Below are 19,549 nucleotides of genomic sequence, written 5' to 3' on the forward strand. Positions count from 1 at the left end.
CTTTCTTAGATGGAGAGGATTAATATAAGATCTGTCGTGTGTGTTGTGATGGGAAACAGGCTGTGCTGTCTTCCCCAGCATCCCATATCTCTTGCCAAGTTGGTGGCTGATGCAAAAAGCATTCATTGCTCCTTTTTTAGCTTTGCCATCTTTGCCTTGACCATCAGGTAACCTTGGTTGGGGGGTGTATTGTTTCTCCTTTTGAGGTGATGTGGGACAGTTTTATAGCACCTATTGGAGTCTTCTCAGTAGGAATAAGAGTTTGCACTTCAACCACCTCTATATCGTGTAGGTGCTGGTTTGGATTTTAGCCTTGCACAAAGTTTGTAAGGTTCAGCTTTGCCTTCTAGGGATGTTCGTGAAGTTAAAAAGTAAAAGTGCATCCCCTCTGAGTCCATGTAAACTTGCAGAAAGACTCTAGTATAAGTAAGTGCAATGGATGTACAAGTTTGAAAGTCATAAGCTTTAGGGAAATTGCTGCAAATTAATGTATAGTAATGGTAAAAATTATCTTCTTAGGGCCAAGGATGCTTCTAGAGGTCCCCACAAGAAGGCAGTGTGGATAAGATGTAGTCTGCAGAGTTTGGGGACTGTTGTATGGTGAAGTGTGATGTTTCTATAAAAAACTAATATTGATTTTTGGGTTGCTGGCACTATTAGTTGTATCTTGGTCATTCATCTATTTCTGAAACATGGAGCATTCTGAAAATCCCTGTCAAGCTGATTTGCCCCAAAAAGGGCTCCTGTAGAATAGCCAGTAATTGGACCTGCATCCTTTCCCTGTTCTCTAATAGCAAAGCCCTTTATTCTTCATCTCCCTGTTGGTGTTGGCAGAAATGCCAAATATGAAAAGGTTGTGATGTAAACAAACAATTTTAAACAGGATATTTAAAAACAAAATAATGGCAAACAACAAAAAAACCCACAGGCAAATCTGAAGGATTTTTAAGATGTCTTGCCTCACTCAGATGGGTGCAATTATGCTGGAAGAATGAATGGATACAAATAAAGAGGATCTGAAAAATCGAAATACATAATTTCTAGGAGAGATACAGAGCTAAATTTTCTATACTACATATATTGACTATATCCAGTGCGCTAATTCTGATGAATAACTGTGAAGCCACTTTCTTTTAATTCGCCTTATGCTTCTAACAGATCACTCTGGTAAAATGCTGTTGTTGAAATACTTTTTACATCTCAGTGTGTCTCTTGGTACCAGGTCTGGTTTTTAAAATGCACCTTGCAGGTATTCTTATTTTGGGTACCCATGTAACTTGTGCCTTGGCAGTGATTCACTTTGTTTGAATGTTCCTCTTGCTGAACATTTGCTCCTTGAAGCAGAATATAGGTGATGCTGTGTTCTGCTGGTGCAGTTTTGTGTGCTTCAACACCACCTTGAGCCGAGGGTGAAACAGTCTCTTACATAAGTTGCCTGTGTTCCTCTGAGCTGCTCTGTCAATGAGTAAGATGTAAGGCTTGTACCAAGAACTTATAACTCTTTCCCCTCTCTGCTGGTTTTCCCTAACAGTTGACATTGCTTTCATTTCTGCTTTTTGTTCTAAATATGTAAAATGGACTTCTAAAATCATTGTTGTGGGCACTTACCACAAGAACGTGGGGTTGGACTGTGTCTGAATAGGAAGATGGAGCTCCCTCTTTCTTCAGTGCGTGATTTTCCCTTTCAGCTTGCAAGCCCCATGTCCAGGCCCTACATATTTAAAAAAGAAAAAAAATGTAGCCTGATTTTGGCAGAAATTGGACATCTGGATTCCAGCCTGCACCACTGGAGTCAGCAGGCTACACAGCTCACATTATGGGAGGCTGATCTCTCCCGCCGTTATGCATGAGCAGCTCACAGTGGTGCCACTAAGCACTTGGTGGCTGCAGTGGATAGCCTGTGGTGTGCCATGTGATGCTCCTGAAAGGTGAGCAGTGTGGGCAGTCATGGGGATACTTAAAAAATGTCCTAAGCCGGGCTGGCAGGAGATGGAGGTGTGGTTCTGAATCGTTCTGCTGTTGGCTTCTCCAGTGCTTTAGTGTGTCCATTGATTTGCCACAGGTTTTTTCTGCTCTGGGCATTGGCTTGAAGAACTAGAATCCACATTCTCGCAGTTATTCTGCCCAGGACCTGACTGTCACCATCAGAAAGGGATAGCAGTTCAGCTTCTGAGAAACTCAAAGGCTTTGGCTTGTAAGGGGCCTTTGAAATTACTTCAAAATGTCTTATGGGATTTTACAACTGTAGCATTATTGTTTTTATTTTTGGATTCAAAGAAACCCTCAGACATAAAGATTAAAAACCCGCGCACCAGTCTATTCTTGTATCAGCTCATCAGGTTCTACCAAAACTACATGCTCAGTCACATCCATGTTAATTTTGATCTACTGTGCTAACTGGTCAGAAAATATTGTCAAGGGTTTCAACTGGGTACAAGAGTGAAAGCCAGGAGGTTTTCAGACTTGGAAGATTTTTCACATGTGTTTTTTGAGTACTGCAGAATTTGAGTGGTAACTTGAAAGGCTGGAGGGTGTGTGTGGGGGGGTGTGTGTAAAATAAGCTGGGCAATCATAGATGTGTAATGCAACTTGATTCTTTGCATTTTCATGTTCCCTAAGTGTGTTTACACTAAAGAAAAATAGTTTTTTCATGAACACACAACACTTAGAGCTATTTCTTGGCTTTTCTATCATCAATGCTCGCTTTATTATTTTCTGCAGAAAAAACTCTGCATGTGAGATTTCCATAGACAAATAATATCCTCTCTTTTCTGGGACTTTGGAAAGCAACAAGGAAAGCCAAACCAATCCTGTCCCCCTGTCGAGGTTAGCTTTGAAGAATGATTGCTTTGTGGTTTCCTTAGGGCACAGCTTCAAGTTTGGAAGCAAATGCAATGAGAGCAGATTCTGGCCAGCAATTTCACCTGCCAGCAGGGTGCATTTCTTATGTTTTACTGCTCGAGTGCCCAGAACACTCCCTGCAAGACATTAACAAAGCAATTAATGGGAAAGGGTTTGTAGGTATCCCAATAGAGAATAGTTGGTCTCCTTTTCATGTAAAACTTGCATCCAGAGTTGCCTTATGCATCTGGCTTTCTAAGGTGACTCCTTATAAGTCCCAAAGTACGTGGGCTTTGGGCAGTTACCCTTCTCTGTCTGTTGTGAAATGCATAAAAAATGTGACCTATCTAATAATGTTCCTAATTACCACTGGCTTAGTACTGGCAATGCTGCAAATGGTGCTTGACAGGAGTATGGCAGTAGTATCTGGTAGAGCAGCAGTTCCCTTTTAATGAGGGGAGCTTGCTAGTTTGTTGCTTTAAGCAGCTTTCTTTGAAATACTGTCTCCAAAATTCAGGAAGAGTAGAAAGCTGCCTCCTGTAGCTGTGCTCAGAGATCCTCCTGCTTGCATTGGGGCACATGGGTTTTCAGGAGCCCTTGAGAAAGATTCACTCTGGCAAGCAATGAGAAGTAAGAACCATCCAAGATCATGGATTTTAATAAGTCCTCTCCATGTTTGGAAGTTGATTTTGGGTACTCCCATATGTTTGTGTGAAACAGTGGTGTGGTGGTTTGTCTCTGACTGTTTCAAGGCAGGGTGAGCTGTAGCTTTGCTACCCGAGCAGTGAAGGTAACTTAGGAACAAATACCAGAGAGTCCAAAAGGCCTGTCTTTCTTCCCAAGTATCGAGGGAATATTGTGTTCTGGCTGCTTAAATCTGTCTTTGGCAGGGCAGGCTTTGCTAGTTAAGCAGAGCTGATATTTCAATCTGACCAAAGTCAGGCTGATCTGTGGCAGGAATATTCCTCACCATCTAAGCCTCTGTGTGTGGTGCTTCAGACTGGGAGTTGAATTGTAGCATATAGGGTAAACCAGCATGGCCAATTCTGGACAACTGAGCCTGTTAACCTTGAAGGTTAGCTGCCCCTGTCTGCACCTCTGCATGGGGAGCTGCCCCAAGTGCAGCTCTGACTTGTGTAGCAAAGCAGAGGACACAAGCAACACGGTCCCGTGAGGCATCAGAGCATCGGTATTCCCTGTCACAGAGTTTATTTAAGTAACTTGAGTTTTTACAAAGCTGCTGCCTGCAAGGAAAAGAAAACACCAGCCACAGATGAGCCTGCGGTTGCTGAAGGGCAATGCCAGCTGGGTTGTCAGAGTTGGGGAGCAGGGCAGGAATGCACCATATCTGTGTGTGGCTTTGCCAGAGCCCAAAAGTGGTGCCTGTGTGTTGTCTTCCAGCGGTGCTGGAGTCTTCTGTGACATCTCTGTGTGTGCCTGAGAGAGAAGTGTACCCTGATGAGAGGATAATTAGGAAGGGGTGACCTGACGCAAACATTGTAGTTTGCCTTCTCTGTAATCTACCCTGTGCTGATGCAAGCTTAAGTTCAAAACTCATCACTTAGGATTTTGCATATGTGTTTTCTTTCTAGCCTGCACTGCAAAGGGTCCAGCAGTAGAAGATGGTGTGTTTCCTAAGGAAAAACTGTGCAAGATAAAGGTATTACTTACCTCCTCACCTCTTACTGCATTACCCTTTGCTATCCTGTCCCCATTCCAGGCCAAATCACACATTTAAGAACTCTTTGGTCATGGTATTGATAAAGAGAAATTGATAATTTATTTTCAAATCCTGCTACTTTTAAAAGGGAGGGTTATCTGAGCCATGGATTAAGGTGCTTGAAAACATGGCAGTGATAATTTTGCAATGGGAAGCAAAGGAAGTTCTTTCCTAGGTGAATTAAAGTGTGAGTAAGAGCAGCCTACCTGCCAAAGTCCTCCCCAGGGCTCTGGTGGGGTCTGGTATATCTCCTTCCACCTCTCCAAATTTGCAGCATGACTTCTGTGTATTACTTTACAGGCCACTGCCTGAAAAATATCTGCCCTTGGGATGCCTGTGTCTTCCCTGCAAGCTGTGGTCATTGGATTTGCATGTCCTGGGTGAAATCAAGGCTAACACTGGCACAGTGGTGCTTTCTGAACAGTTTCCAAGCCCTGGAAGCTGCTGTGCTTTGGTGCAGCCTCTGTACCTGGGGGCTGTAGTGATGGTGGAAGACACACATGAGAAGAAAAAACAAAGGATGGGAAGCAAGAAAGGCTAATGTGCTGGTGCAACAGGCAGGCACAGGGAGGGGGAGTGGAGGGAAAGAGTTTGCAGATGCAGCTCTTCCGTGCTCTTATCTACCACCCTGGCAGTAGCCTCTGTGCTGAGACATGGCTCTTTGGGAACAGGCCCAAAGCTTTAATGAAGGCAGGCAGGGAAGCGCAGCTGGTTCCTGGCTCTAGGGGCCCTTTGTCTCTCAAGGCTGTTGGCTTCCTCTGAGGAGTACCATCATCACCCAGCCCTGTGCTGGATAAGAGCTTTTGAAGTCTTCTGTTTGATATGCGTCATTGCCTCTGTCACAAACACAAGACCACCTCTGTTTTTTTTCATTTCCCTGATGCAGTTTCACCCACTTGGTATCACAACCAGAGATGAAACAGAGCTGAACCATGTGTCTCAAAATAACTGCAGTTTGGGGAATACGGTTTCCTAGAGAGAGCAGTTAGCACCTTCAGAAGGTCTTAGCAGGAGTAAAGATGAGTGTCTCCCTCCTGCTCACAAACTGAGCTTTATAACCAACTTGCTAATGGTCAGAGCTCTTCTCTGTGGTCTGGCTGCTGGGCTGTGCTTTCTGGGGTTGCTGCAGCCTCAGCTTCTCCCCTGTGGTGGTGGGCTTTCCCCTGGCAGGCATGAGCAAACATACAGGCTTTGTCTTCTGAGCTCAAGCGCTCCTGCAAGGTCAGGACATGCTGCCCATGTGTATTTCTGGAGACCACATAGCCCTCACAATGACAGCAGTGCTGACTGTAGAAAAGTATTTGTTTAAGTTCAGACTTATGTCACTAAAGCCTAGTAAACACATAGAAACAGAAACCAATCTGGGCTTTCAGAGGCCTCATTAAATGTTTGGGGAGGGCTTATTCCTGGTTTCTCTAGCAGTGGAACAAAGCTGCTTAAAACTTGTGCCACAGGAGTGATGAGCATATAGACTAATAGTTCATCTTTTCTCCAACAGGCACATCCCTCCTGCTAATAGAGTAATAAGAGCAATTAGCCACATAGTACATGAATGTCTTAGGTGGGATGACCTAGCTTGGTGACTTGTGAGTCAGGATGTGTGAGCAGCTGGTGCCCTAGTGAAACCAGGGTGCTTGCAGAGTTAATGTTTGACGGTGCTGTGTGCGAGGTGACCTCTTGCAGTTTAGAAGTCAAGTCATGCATGGAGTTAACCAAAGGAAGAAGTAATATGAAAGGGTGGGGTGAGGTACGTAGCCAACAGGCAAAGCAAACAAATGATGAATGAGTGTAAAACAACACTTCAGGATATAACTACAACGGAAACTCTTCTGAGAAGCTATCTCCAATCTCGGATTGTCTTGCTATTTCTAAGTGAAGGAATTGTGAGCAAGATCAATAATAAAACCTGTTCACCCTGGATCTTGCTATTTTTGCTGTGCAAGCAAACAGTATTTCACATGACTGCTGAGAAGGAAAAGCCAATTCAAGAACTGTTATTTAATTGACCTAGGTTCATCTTTATCTAATAGTCAACAGCAGACAAGCAAGTCTGGAAAGAAAGGCTCTGGAGGGATGAAATGACTTGACCAAGATGAAAATAAGCCCTGACTTGAAATCAACCCTTGTAATTCCCAGCAGAAGGCGCCTGCCCAGCTGACCAAAAAAATCTCTTGCTTGTGTTGCTGGCAGAGATCCTCAGCTCAGGGCACAATCCAAATGCCTAGTTTTAAAACAATTACTTTTGTAAAGCTTGTCTTGGTGCTTACATACCTACATAAGCAGTGGTGGCTTGGAGGGGAGTGAAACAAACCAAACTAGGGGGAGATACAAGTGATGCATAGGCAGAGAGTCTGGACAGTCAAATTCCAGTGAGAGGATTGTGTTGAGTGACTGGAATGTGCCCAGCAGCATTTTTGTTCACTGGTGTGTGTGTGTGTGAACCTGTACTTGGAGAGAATTCAGCTGCTATAATCACAGTGCTTTCAAAGGGATTGAGGGCAGTATTCTGTACTTGTTGGTACCTCTACTTAACGCACCATATTTCTGCAGATTTCTCCCCTAGCTTTCCTCTTTTGGAAAGCTCAGCTTCTGAAAGATACAATCCCTGCATGTCATGGTTTTAGGAACAGGCCTTATAGATGCTTAAATTGCAACAGTGATGTCATTCCTCAGCAGCATCTGAACTCTATGGAGTAGAGGCAAGGTAAAAACATCGTTAGTGCTTTAATGGCAACTGGGTCTGCGTGTGTGTGTGAGTGAAGTGAGGGACCTAACTCATCTCTGTTACCCCTTCTTAAGGGATGGTACTGGCAAGATAAGCTGGTGTCAGGAATGCTGCTGGCAGTTCTCCTTGCCCCTTAGAAGCTGCCTCCTACTCAAAACTAGGGAAGCTTGAGGCACAACCTGGGGAGAAACCAGGCTTCAGCTGTTGAAAAGGAACACAGTACAGTGTCATGTCCTGGAGTCTTCTGGTTTGCTTAGAAAGAAAAGTCATGTCTGTGGGGACACCAGCTTGTTGAACAGCCTGGGGCTGATTCCTGGCTTTTGCTCTCTCTAATGGCTTTGCAGTTGATGTCCATGCTTCCTTGAAGTCTGGCACAGTGTAAGTCATACTAGCCAGACGCTGATCTGTATTGTCTATAGCTTAGCTAAATGTGCCCATTTAGCTGTCTAGGCAGGTAGAGCAGTCTGTTAGCAAAGGTGTTCTTCAGGCCGAGGTGAGACTGGGTCCTTGTCCGTGTCCTACAAGGACATTTGTGACTGTCTGATACCGGACATAGTCTCCCAGAACTCTCACTTGTCACCCAAAACCCTCTTGCACATGGCTGTGGTACCTCCAGAGCAGACACTGCTTTCCTGTGGAGGAAGTTTCTGGGTCAGTAGATCTTGCCATGGCTTTTTCTGGGGGAGTGTTTAGTGCACACTTCCTGGGCTGACAGCTTAGATCCTCTGACAAACTTTTGCGTGAGATTTAAGAGACAAAAATACAGTGTTTGTTACAAATGATTGCCCCTGTCCTCTTCAGTCCATATCATTTCCCAGTCTGACATGGTCAAGTTATTGAATCAGTGCTTTTAGAGGCTGGATTAATTTTATTTGTGACCAGGCAGTCCCAGAGATGCAAGATGCCAAGTATCTGTCAATAATCAACCAGAGAATATCTTATCTTTTTCTCCCTTGGTTAAACACATTGTAAGGGCTAACACACCATGAATAATAGTAATAAAAAAAAAAAATCCTCTGTAAATCTGTCCCAGCTGTTACTAGGCGAAATTTATTACAGCAATATATAATAAACTGTTTTCAAGAAGAGGGTTGCAAAAACACTCTATTAAAAGTTGTGGGTCTAGCAAAAGATCTCTGCTTTCTGGGCTATAAGAGTCCATCTGGAAATGGAGAAATGTGGGAGGTGAGGTGGACAGAGATTTAGGGGCTTTGGTTTTGTTTTAATCCACAGCCATGCTGTTGTGCTAGCTGTCTAACCTGAGACAACTAATGGGAAATGGATTTGCAGTGTCTGTCTGGTAAAAGCAATGCTTGAAGTCTGATTCTGCTCTTGCTAACTTTCATCTGTTGCTCTTCAGTTTTGGTTTTTTTTTTTCTCTCTGTGTTATAAGATGTAGATAACTCATTTGCTGTGGTGGTTGAGATGTTAACTGTTGTACCTCTTTCTGGGTATCTACCCCTGCATTAAAGGGACATGAATTCCCATTAATTTCCATTTGAACTTGGACTTTAGTTCAGCCTTATGGTCATCTTTGTGGTGTCAGACCTTATTCTGTTAGCTGCTGGAGCTCTTGGGTTTTAGCTGTTTTCCTGTTCTCCAGGCTTCTTGCATGCTGCCTGTTTCAGGGGTCTGACAAAATATAGGTCAGCACTTTTCTACTCTCAGAATATCTTTTGTGAAATAATAGTTTGAATAAATGAATAGAAACTGTCTTCCATTTGCATTTGGGTGTTTGAGGCATTAGGATCCATTTTTTAAGCAGTCCTCTGTGTGGCAGTGATGGCTGCTATTTTTATGTAACAACCTGACTCCATTAACTATGGCTCCGAGGAAAAGTTAATACTGCAGGGGTCCTGTTGAAAGACTGAGACAATCGGAAATTATCTCATTCAAAAAAGCTTGCATGGAAAAGTGATCGTGTCATATCATAGTAGGGCTATGTGTTAGGATTTAGGCTGACAAATATTTCTTCACATTGCTAGCAAACTTGGGGCAAGTGTTTGAAATACCTCTTCAGAATCTCAAGCTTAGTGGAATCCAGCATTACGGGAAGTCATTCAGGTGATTTCTGCATCCAGGCAACTCTATTGATACAAATAACATGTAAGTTCAGATAAGGGTAATCGAATTGTATGCCTCAGGTTGTAAGATGATATCTACAAGGGTTGGGAAAGCATGCTCCCCAGTGCTCACCACTGGGGTACGCAGATGTCCAGGCTTCGCTATTGATACACCTGTCAAACTATTAGGGAGGAAAAGTTCAATTCATCATTAATAACAGTAATGAAATCCATTGCTCAGCTGTTTTCTTTTGCTTTCTTAAAAGCATTGTGTCTTGGAGGTGGCCGAGAGCAGCAGGTTACAGAATGCAATCTATTCTTCTGAGCTTTCTACTCTTAGTCCTTCAGTGTTTTTACAGTCTCTTGAGATGGGTTAGGCATCCCAAAAGTGCAATTTCTATGGGCTAACAAGCCTTTTCGATCTTTTGACTCAGGCTCGTGGTTTTATGGGAGAGGATTTTTCCTGCCAGAGTGCTCTGGCCAGTGTGGTATTTGACTAACAATGAAGATAGATTAATACCCTGCCCTGAAGAAATGACTGCTGAAACAAACTGTCAGGCCAGTGTAAGATTTCCTGTCATCTGAGGGGATCTAGGCAAAATCTACAGCCACCAAATAGCAGATTTATATGCAGTACTGTTGCAGCTGCAGTAAATCTAATGTCAGCTGTAACATGCCAAAGGCAAAGCTTCTCAGGCATGTTGGAAGAATGGCTTTCAGTGTGGTAGGGCAGCCTTCTCTGATCCCATGCAAACATGAGGAACTGTAGAAACACTCAGAAATTAAAAAGAATTTAGTGGGGGCAAGTAGCACCAAAGTATTTTATTGGGCTGAGATGCAGGAGGGAGATGGGTTTGTTACCAGATTTATTGCTGGTTTGCTTGGTGCTCTTGTTGGTTTTTTGGTTGGTTCCTGCACCCCCCAATGTGTTGTGTAGTTTGTGTGCTTTCTGAATATTGCACTTAGGTTTTTGAATAGAGGTAAAGGCTCAAATACTGCTTCACTTTCAGAATGTAGGTAAAAAATGGCCTTTCCATCTTGAACAGCTTGCTTACAACATAGTTAGCTAGAATATGTTGCGGTGCTGTAGGCCTTTGCACCTTGGCCTTACAGGTGTATTTTATTTGTTAACTTGAATATGCAGATCCCACTCCCCTCCAGCAGGGGCTGTTGGAAGCAATTGTACTTCAAGGGGAGGGAGACACCCACGTTTCCCCTCATGCAGGAAAGCTACAAGTGCCATGAGATTTAAGCCTCTTGGCTTTGTGACTTCTTTATTGCTGGCTTCATAATTCACTGGCTCTGATCAAACCAATTTCCAGCAATAAACATCAGGAAGAAAAAAATGTATTATGTTGATAATATGATAAGGGAGCAATGACCCTCAGAGGGGGCTCACTCCCTGGGAGGAGGATGAGCCAATCCTATTGCAAAAGAGATGGCTCATCCTGTTACATAGCATCACACTGCCAGGAACTTGGGGCAGAGAGAGATGAGAGAAAGCATAGAAGGAAGATAAAAGGATGAGTTACTGTCGGCCCCGATTCAGACAAGCATGTGTACCACTCCCTGCCATTGTACCACAGGCCACCTGACACAGGTGTGTCTGAAAGCAGGAGGACAGATAAGTCTCACACCCAACCTAGTACGTGTGGGCAGTGGATCTGGGTGTGTGCCCATCACAGCCATGGCTGTAGCCTGGGCTCTTTGGTTTTCATCAGTGGCCTGGGCTACCAAACACACCCTCAACCTGGTAACTGGTTCCATAAGAAAGGGCAGTAGATTAGCACTGAGGCTGGGTGTGGTGACAGGGCTAGTTCTGTACGTCTTCAGCATATTTCTGTGAATCTTCAATCTTCTTCAGGAGAGATGACTTTGGTCTGTACTCAAGTACAAGATATTTTGGATAGTAGCCTGTGAGGTGCCTGATGGTTTCTCACTGCCTCTACCTTGCAATTTTGGGGCCAAAGTAGCTGTGCAGCAGCAGTGCAGCTGTCACATGCTCATCTGCCTAATGAGCTCATTTGCCTTCAGAAAGCAGCAGGTGAAAGTAAATGTGAAACTGAACTTCGACTTCATGGGTTCAGCAGAATAGGGCTGAACTGTTGATGTGCAAAACCAGCAAAACAAGCTTGGTAAAGCAGTACAGCTGCTTGGATTTGGGCTGTTGGGTGGATGTTCATGTTGTGGTTAGAGGTGCTATCTCCAATGGGGAGGTTGTTGTCCTCTGTTCTTACAGTACCTATTTTGTCTCCCTTCTGGAAGGTGTCCTCAGCTGAAAAGATGAAATGGCCAGCATGTATGGTGCCTTCACCTCTGAGTGGCTCACATGAACTGGTTTTCCCAGGTAAAGCCTTTGCCAGCAGTTCACAGGTCCAGGGCAGCTCTTAGAACTGGGCTCTGCTCCCTTTTACACTCAGGGTTCCACGTAGTCACTTGCTTTTCTTGTCCCTTTGCATGACATGCTATCACCAGACATCTTATCAACATTAGTGCTTCCTTGAAGAGAGCTAATTTATGTGATAAGGCCTTATTGCTCATTTCTCAATCTGTACCAGCACTTCTTGCTCAAAAATAAGATTGCAGTGATCAAAAACCTGCAGGACAGTCACCTTGGATAGTGTTGTGCTCCTGTAAATGGTGTACGTGACGTAAATCTTTATCAGGATGCCATTTAACAGAGAAAGAAGCTGTTATACTTATACCAGCATATACTGAGTATTTAACATTTTTATTATGTGGAGCTTCTTATTTTAAGGAATCACCATGATTATGCAGCTGCACTGTTCAGCAATAAAGAGAGGGACATTGCCTGGCTCAGGCCATTGGCCCTGGGTGAAGTCTCAGTAGTGGTTGAAATCAAGCTGCTAAAGCAGCCCTTCTCTTGCTATATACTTTATAAGGGACTGAGTGTGATGGGAAAAGCTGGCAGGTTGTCCTGACAATAGTGAGTCTCAGAACTTTAATCGTAGCTGGTTTATTTTTATGAACAAGCAAAATCTCTCTAGTTCCCCTTTAAAAACAAGTGGTTTAATTAGGCAGTCTATTTATGGTGAGATGTGTATCTAAAATGAAGGGCATTTCTTCATCATCTTCCACTTTGCTAATGAAAAGCACAGCTACAATAAATTGCCTGCCTTGGGAAGAGAGTTGTATCTCCGTAGATTCTTGGTTTGATATGGAGGATATCCTTAAACCTCACTTAACTTGATCTTGTTAATTTTTCTCACCTGCAAAATGTCTTGGATGAAGCTGGGACAAAGAAAAGGAGAGGAAAAAAGTATAAAGGTAATTTCTCAGTTGCTGTGAACTGGCATAAAATTTAAAAAGAAAACACATTTGGTTCATAGTAGCAAGCAAGCAATTTATTTCGGGGCATATTAACCTGGCACAGATACATTTGTCAGCAGCTTTACTCTTTGAGGTTTTCAGCAGTGGAGCAGATGCCCTGGCAAGGGGTAATGTTATCACCAGAGGTTCTCAAGGAATGGATTAGGTAGACATCTGCCTAGAAAGATCCAGCTGTAATTGATCTAGCCTGGGGCAAGGAATTGGATGAGACTGAGTGTGAGAGCCATTCCTGTGCTCTTGTTCCAGGGATATGGCTCTCCACATGCTGTTGAACAAGTCAGGGAAGGGCAAACAGTGACAGTATTTGGAAAGTACCATCAGCTGGTTTTATATGTCGGGGTGCTGAAAGGAGATAGGAATGCTGACAGGCTGACAGCAGCTGTGATGGCTCATTGTGGAGCTTGCTTCTCCTTAACCCCTTCCTCCATGTGTGAGGCTTCTGAAGGAGCTTCCCACCCAGCACTGGATGGTGTGAGCAATGCACTGTACTCTTGCAGACTGTACTCTGGGTCTTCCCAGAGTTCCCTTCCTAAAAAGGGAAGTGTGGCTATACTGAGCCAGGTAGGCACCCATATAGTCCTCTTGACAGTGACTACAGCACATAAACCAAGTGTGTGGTGATACTTCTGGAATGTGCTCTCTTGCTCTGCAGTGGAGATGTCCTATGCTTAATAGCTTCTGATGGGCTTTTCTGTGAATTTGTCAAATTGTTTTCTGAGCTTACCAAGGGTTCTTGATATCCTTGGCATCTGCTGGCAACTAGTGGTTTTATAGGTTGTGGTTGAAGCCATCTGTGAGACTTTCTTGTCCTGGCGCTGGCTCCTATTCTGAAAGCTTTAATCATCCTTGTTTTCTGGCAAAGCCTGTGCTCTTGAATCTTCTCATTAGCAGGTCTCTCTTCTTCTCCTTGTGTGTTAGAAAAAGGTGAAGTCCACAATGTCAACTAAGAGAATGTTGTGTCTGAAAGCAGGGTGTGAGTTAGCAGCACAGGAACATTCAGATAAGGTTTTTCCATAAGCAAGTATATTGCAGGGTTTTTGTAAGTCATTGCTGTATTTGACCAGCTCTGTTTACTTAAATAAACAATTTCTCATATGCACAATAAATTTCAAAGGGCTCCTTATCTCATCAGTGACTGAGAAGTCTCTATGGGAGGGCTTTTGCGCTGAACAGATATGGGGTGTACGTAACGTAATTCCCATGAGCACATCGTGAAGGATGTAACAATGTGGCTGTCCCTGCTCCACCCTGGCTTCCAAAAAAACCTGTTAAGATGCCATTTTGTGCTGGCTTTGGATTTTTCTTTCCTTTTCCCTGTTGAGGTATTACCCTGGGAGCTTGATCCTTCACAGAAGCTCAGCAGAGATTGTGACTAGCACTGAGCGACCTGAAATGGCAGGAAAATGTGTTCATTTTTAGCTGCATGGGAGCCTTTGCCCTTGGCCCCATGACTGGGGTACACAGTTCAGCTTCATGTATGGGGTGGAGGTCTGCAGGTAGGTTGTTTTCCCCTTTAAAGAAAAGGGCATGCAATCATCTTTAACAGGCAAGATGCTGAGAGGTGACCATCATATGCGTATGCAGTTGGTCTAGAACATAATATGGTCTACTATTATTAACAATTTCTAAATGAGAAAACCAGCAGATTGTTTTAAAGCCCCAGTTCAGAAATATGCCTAAAAATTACAGAAGTGTTTGAATTGTTTAGAGTCTCAAGTTCTGCTTTCAAAAACTACTTAGGACTCCTGTATTCCTGATTACAGTTTGCCATTAGGTGACTAAATGCTTCAGGAAAACATGATTTTCTTGCTTCACCTTGCCACTTCTGGGAAATCTTGCCTTGAATCTCCATTTGGGGCAGATTGGAGTCTGTCCCATGAAGGGAGCCAGAAGAACACTGGGGTCGTCAAGCATGGTCAGAGTCTGCCCAAGGCATCTCTTGTTTCCTGAGCAATGAATAGGTACCTAAACAGTGGCCCTTTAAAGTAACCCAGAAAGTCATGACTCTTGCTTACACAGTACTTACAGGAACAAAAGAACATTTCATAATTGTTTGTCCAGATAAACAAGTGTCAAGCCTGCACTGTGAATTAGTTGTGGTGGTTTCAGTTAGCCTTTTATCAGCAGAAGAACACGTTTTATTTGATCTCTCAGAAGAGTACCTGGACTGCTCCTTTGCTCAGTCAGTTAAGTAACATGTGTGATAAGGTTTTTCTTTTGTTGGGTATTATTTTATATAACCTAGAGTAATGGATCTGTTGGGTTAAACAAACAAACAAAAAAGAAACCCAAACCAAAACAAAAAACCTCCACAAGATGGTTTCCTAAATTCCAATGGAGTTCAGTCAGTTTAAACCAGCTCGGGTCCCTGAAGCTGGAAAATGCCTAACTCCAGACAGGGTTACTTTTTCTGTAGTCAAAGGTGGCAAGTGATAAGATCTGAAGTTGAAAGATGAATAAGGCAAGCTCATAAGTCAGAGACTTTCCAGTTATAAAGATACTAAGTATGGAAGAGTCACAGCTTTCAAAAAAAATAAAAGAAAAAAACCCCAAACAGCAGTCTGTCTTTAGTAATACCACTTTCGAGTGTATCAAGATACTGATGCCGAATGGGTGGCTGCAAAACCCATGGTGCTGGCAGCCTTCCTCTTACCTTCAGTGAAGAAATAACTGTTTATTCACAGCCTGTGGCGTGGTGATTTGAAAGTGGTTTGCAGAAGGGTGAATGAGAAAAAGGACACTTTGAGTACGTTTTGCGCTATGAGGATATCTATGCTATCACCTTGGCTAGTAAATCCTTGCAGTATATGAATTGTAGCAACTGCCTTAGCCCAGTGTCCTGGCTCAAATGTGGATGCTGATAAAGGTATTGGGGTTTTTTGGAAGGAATGGAAAATAAAATTGTCTTCCTATAGGCTCCAGTTCTATAAAGGCAGACTGTCTCCTTTATTGTGCTACTGGGGCTGCCTAGGTGAGTAAATTCTTGCTGGATAGTTTATTGATGTTGATGCAAATAGTTGCATTAGCTTCAGAAGGCTTAAGATCAAGCTGCAGATTGAAAGAAAAGACCCGTAATCTTTACAGATATGAATCATACTTCTGCAAAAGGTCAGTTTTAACTTGCCTAGTGAAAACAATCTCAAAGCCCAGAAGCATAGTCAGTCTAAATGTATTCTGCCTGCCAGCTGGAGATAGTTCTATGTTGGCCAATATAACACTACTGGCCTCTGATACAGCTGGTGAACAACCAGTGATGTAGACCAGTGTGGGTTCCGGCTCTGCATAATAACCCCAAATTGTCATGTAGCACTTCCTGTTCACAGATCTCCAAGCAGTCTGCAGAAGTACATTTCACTGTGTTTTACAGAGGGTGTAAAGGGCATACAAAGTGTAGTTACTCATCTGAAGTTCGCCAGTGACAAGCTGTGGACTAGGAAACAGTTCTGGCTGGTTCTAGTCTAATACTTCTTAATGGATCACACTGTTACTCCCAATATGGTAATTTATCAACAATTATTTAGAATGTGTAGGATAGGGAAAATTCCTAGGCCAATCTGGTGAAGAGCCCTACTGAAAGCTAAGTGAGTGCAGGTGAGGAGAAATTCTTAATGTATGGCATTGGAAATCAGCATAATGGATATTTGGGTGAATGTCTAGGCTCTGATTCACTCCTGCAGCTGGTAAATGTGTACTGTTTGTTATGGGAATGAGGTCTCTTTCACCCCAGTAAGAAAACCACGTCAAGAGGAGCAAGTAACTGCTAGACCTAAGTTGCAGTTAGCGACTTCTGGGGTACAATAAATTTTACTTTCTTCTTTTAGCTTTCATGGAAAACATAGGGACAGAGACTCTCCTGAGAATTCCCCCTGCCTTAAGTATATTATTCCTGGGACTGCTGGGAAACCAGAGCTGTGCAACAGACTGAACCTGCTGAGGGTTGCATCCTGCTGTGCAGCAGCCAAGCCATCGCCTTGGTGGGAAGCCATGCAAAGGGAAAGTGTGAAATGCTGCTGATCTGTCTGCTGAGAGACAAGGCAGATCTGGCACTTCTGTATTCATTGGGGGACATCCTAAATTTGATAGCAAAGGAGAAAACAAAACCAAACAGCACAGAACACAGGGTGCAAAAGGTTTTCTGTTCAGCCTTGTGGATTGTCCCTAGGATTTGGTGCAGAGGGGTGAAAGACGGCAGACACTGGTACAGAAAACTTTTATCTTGATTTGTTTTAGTTTTCTGGCTTTAAGGTAAAGGGCAAATATTGGAAGGTCAGGAAAAATGAGAAGTCACTTATTAGCTGGAATATTATTGCAAGTTTCTGAGTGACAGTAATACTTGTAGCCACAAGCACTTAACCTATATGTAAGAAACAGCCTTTAATGGTAAGTGTTTACCTATGAAAAATGGGGCACAAAGGGAGAATCATCAACTTCAGTTTATAGATGAAGAGTTGAGCACAGAGGGGATAACTGGCCTGCTCCAAACCACACAGGTGACATGTCAGAGGAGACCTGGCCCCACTCCAGTGCAGACTTGATCCAGCTTTCAATCTCTTCCCCCCTCCTGCCCCTCCTCCTCCATTGCAGCACTGTAGTAACACGCTCTTGGAGGCAGTCCATCAGTTAGGGAGAGGCTCACAGCTTGCTGTACCAGGGCCTCTGCCAAGTGGCTCCACTAAGAATTGCTTTCATGATTACAGTGCTTATGCAAGTGGGGAGCAGGCTTTTGGGAGGATGTTTATATTGCAGAGATCCTTTATCTGGCTTGGCTATCTCCTCATTACCTGCATCGAAGAATTGCCTCCCTTAGTGGCCAATAAAACTAAATTGCTAAATCCAGCTTTGTGTAACCCTATTTACCTTTTGTACCAGATTAACCTTTATCATATTTGCAAGTGTGTTGGGAAAGTAACATAAACAGAGGCTAGGTGGTAGAGGCAAAGGATAGCCTGAGAGCCAGCAGTGTCCTGTTTGCCAAGGGCCCACAGATAGGAGGAGGCTCATGCCAGGCAGGGAGTTGCAGAGAAGCTGTTGCCGAGCTTGTGCTGATCAACACAATAGTTGTAGGAGTCTTTCACGCCTTCACTGGGTTAACAGAAATGGCTGGGGTTTAAGGTAAACAGTGAGGAGCCCAAACATAGTAGAAATTATTGGTGGAGTAATGAGTCCTTAGGTCTGGCTTCGGCAGGCAGCTGCCCTGGGTGTCCTGGCAGTTGGGTCAGTGCCAGCCTAACGCTAGCACACTCTTCCCAAAATGCACCCAGAGCACTGACACCATGCTGCTGCTCTCAGCCTATGTCTGAGGCATCTCCCAGGGTGTTTTGTGGCAAAGTGCTCAGAGGACCTGTTTTCTGTGAGCTATGAAAGGAGTTCAGGTGGCAGAGATGTTGGGTGTCTGCTGGGGAAGACACAGCAGGGACCCAGAGGTGCAATGACGTTGTGGCCTATATTTTTCCTAGTGCATCCCTACTACTAGGGACAGGAGGGTTTCCAAAAGTTCAAATGAGGGGAGCTTCCCATTTTTCTGAGAGCCTGCTCCATGGGGCTCACTTGGAGCAGGTCTGGCCTCTTGGTCAACTCAGTCACACTACCCAATGGGGGCTGGACTAGTCCCTTTCATCCCTTTGGGAGAAAAATTGATTTTGCCTTGAGAGTATTTATCAGTGAACAAAACAAGTACTGCTTGGACAAATGCTTCCCTTCTTCCCCACTGCAGAATATGTTCCTATGCCTTTTGCCTGTTAGTGTATTTAAAACAAATATGTCTACAGAACTCCAACAAATACAGTCCTAGCAAAAATTCCTAGGATTAGTCTTACAAATGGATCTCATGTGCAGTTTGCAGTTTGGATTGGATCATGTTGAGATCTAGGAAGCACATCTAAAGTCCCTGGAAAGCATAGCTGGTACAGTCTTTAGACTGAGCAGCTGAGAAATGTGTGGATTAATAGCTGTGTTGGATACCTGTCCAAATTTTTTCCCTAGTGTTTTGTCCTTTCTAATATTCAGTGAAAGAACCAAAGGAAAACTTGCATGGATTTGTTCACCAATACTTAATTTCATACCAGGATTTCTGGATTTGTGGAATATTCAGTGAATTCAAGAGCAGTTTTTGCAGCATTTGGGTAAGTGCTTATCATTAAGAGCTGTATTGTACCATCACTGGATTCACAAGACTAGCCTCATAAAAGTGAAACTGGAGCTCCCCTTGATTGTTGCTCCTGTTTAATTGAATGGGAATACTTTTCCTTTTAAACTCTGACCTCCTCAAGAGGCTGTGTTAAGCTGAATCCTGCAATTTCAGTTGAGTGCCTTGCCTCATCCTTGGAAAAGGAGGTCCCAAACCCTTGTTTCCAGTTAGATCTGACAGGGCAGGAGAGGCTTCCCTTGTTTCTGAAAGGAAGAACAAGGGTGGCAGAAAGTACCACTTACCTTTAGGGCAAGATCTGGGCATCCTGCTGTCCTGAAGCAGGGAGCAGAGGGAGGACACCCCAAGAGAAATTGTGGGCATGCTGGTGTGCACAGTGAGAGGTGGGGTAGAAAGCTCATCTCCAAACCCTGACCTGGAAAACCTGGATTTGCTCTGGGGATGCGAAATCTGATCAAGGGAAGATGCCTTTAATAAAATGTCATAATGAAGTGTTTGCTTTCAGGAGAAGGGATGAAAAGATAGAGAATCAGCAATCTTAGACCTGGGGCTAGACGAGCCTGCGGGTTCAGACTTCTCAGGGTTCCGTGGCAACTGAAGGGCTTTTCTTACTTGAAGAGGGGTGGGGAAAAAAGGTACTACAGGTTAGTTCCACTGTTTAAATAGCTTGATGTATGGTAAGCTTTTGGGAAAGTGTCTTCAGC

At 43.7% G+C, this 19,549-nt stretch overlaps 1 long non-coding RNA gene across 2 annotated transcripts in view; it reads left to right on the forward strand.

Annotated features, from left to right (window-relative positions):
• LOC135313844 (uncharacterized) overlaps positions 1 to 19,549 on the forward strand; it is a 105,962-nt gene that overhangs the window by 49,951 nt on the left and 36,462 nt on the right. Inside the window, exon 6 of one of the 2 annotated variants that reach the window (XR_010373334.1) lies at positions 4,434 to 4,501. The exons of the other annotated variant lie outside the window; for it this stretch is intronic. This is a non-coding gene — a long non-coding RNA (uncharacterized LOC135313844). The remainder of the gene's footprint in view (positions 1 to 4,433; positions 4,502 to 19,549) is intronic. 2 annotated transcript variants of the gene reach the window in all.

Source organism: Phalacrocorax carbo, chromosome 6 (assembly GCF_963921805.1).
Source record: "Phalacrocorax carbo chromosome 6, bPhaCar2.1, whole genome shotgun sequence".
Classification (NCBI taxonomy): domain Eukaryota; kingdom Metazoa; phylum Chordata; class Aves; order Suliformes; family Phalacrocoracidae; genus Phalacrocorax; species Phalacrocorax carbo.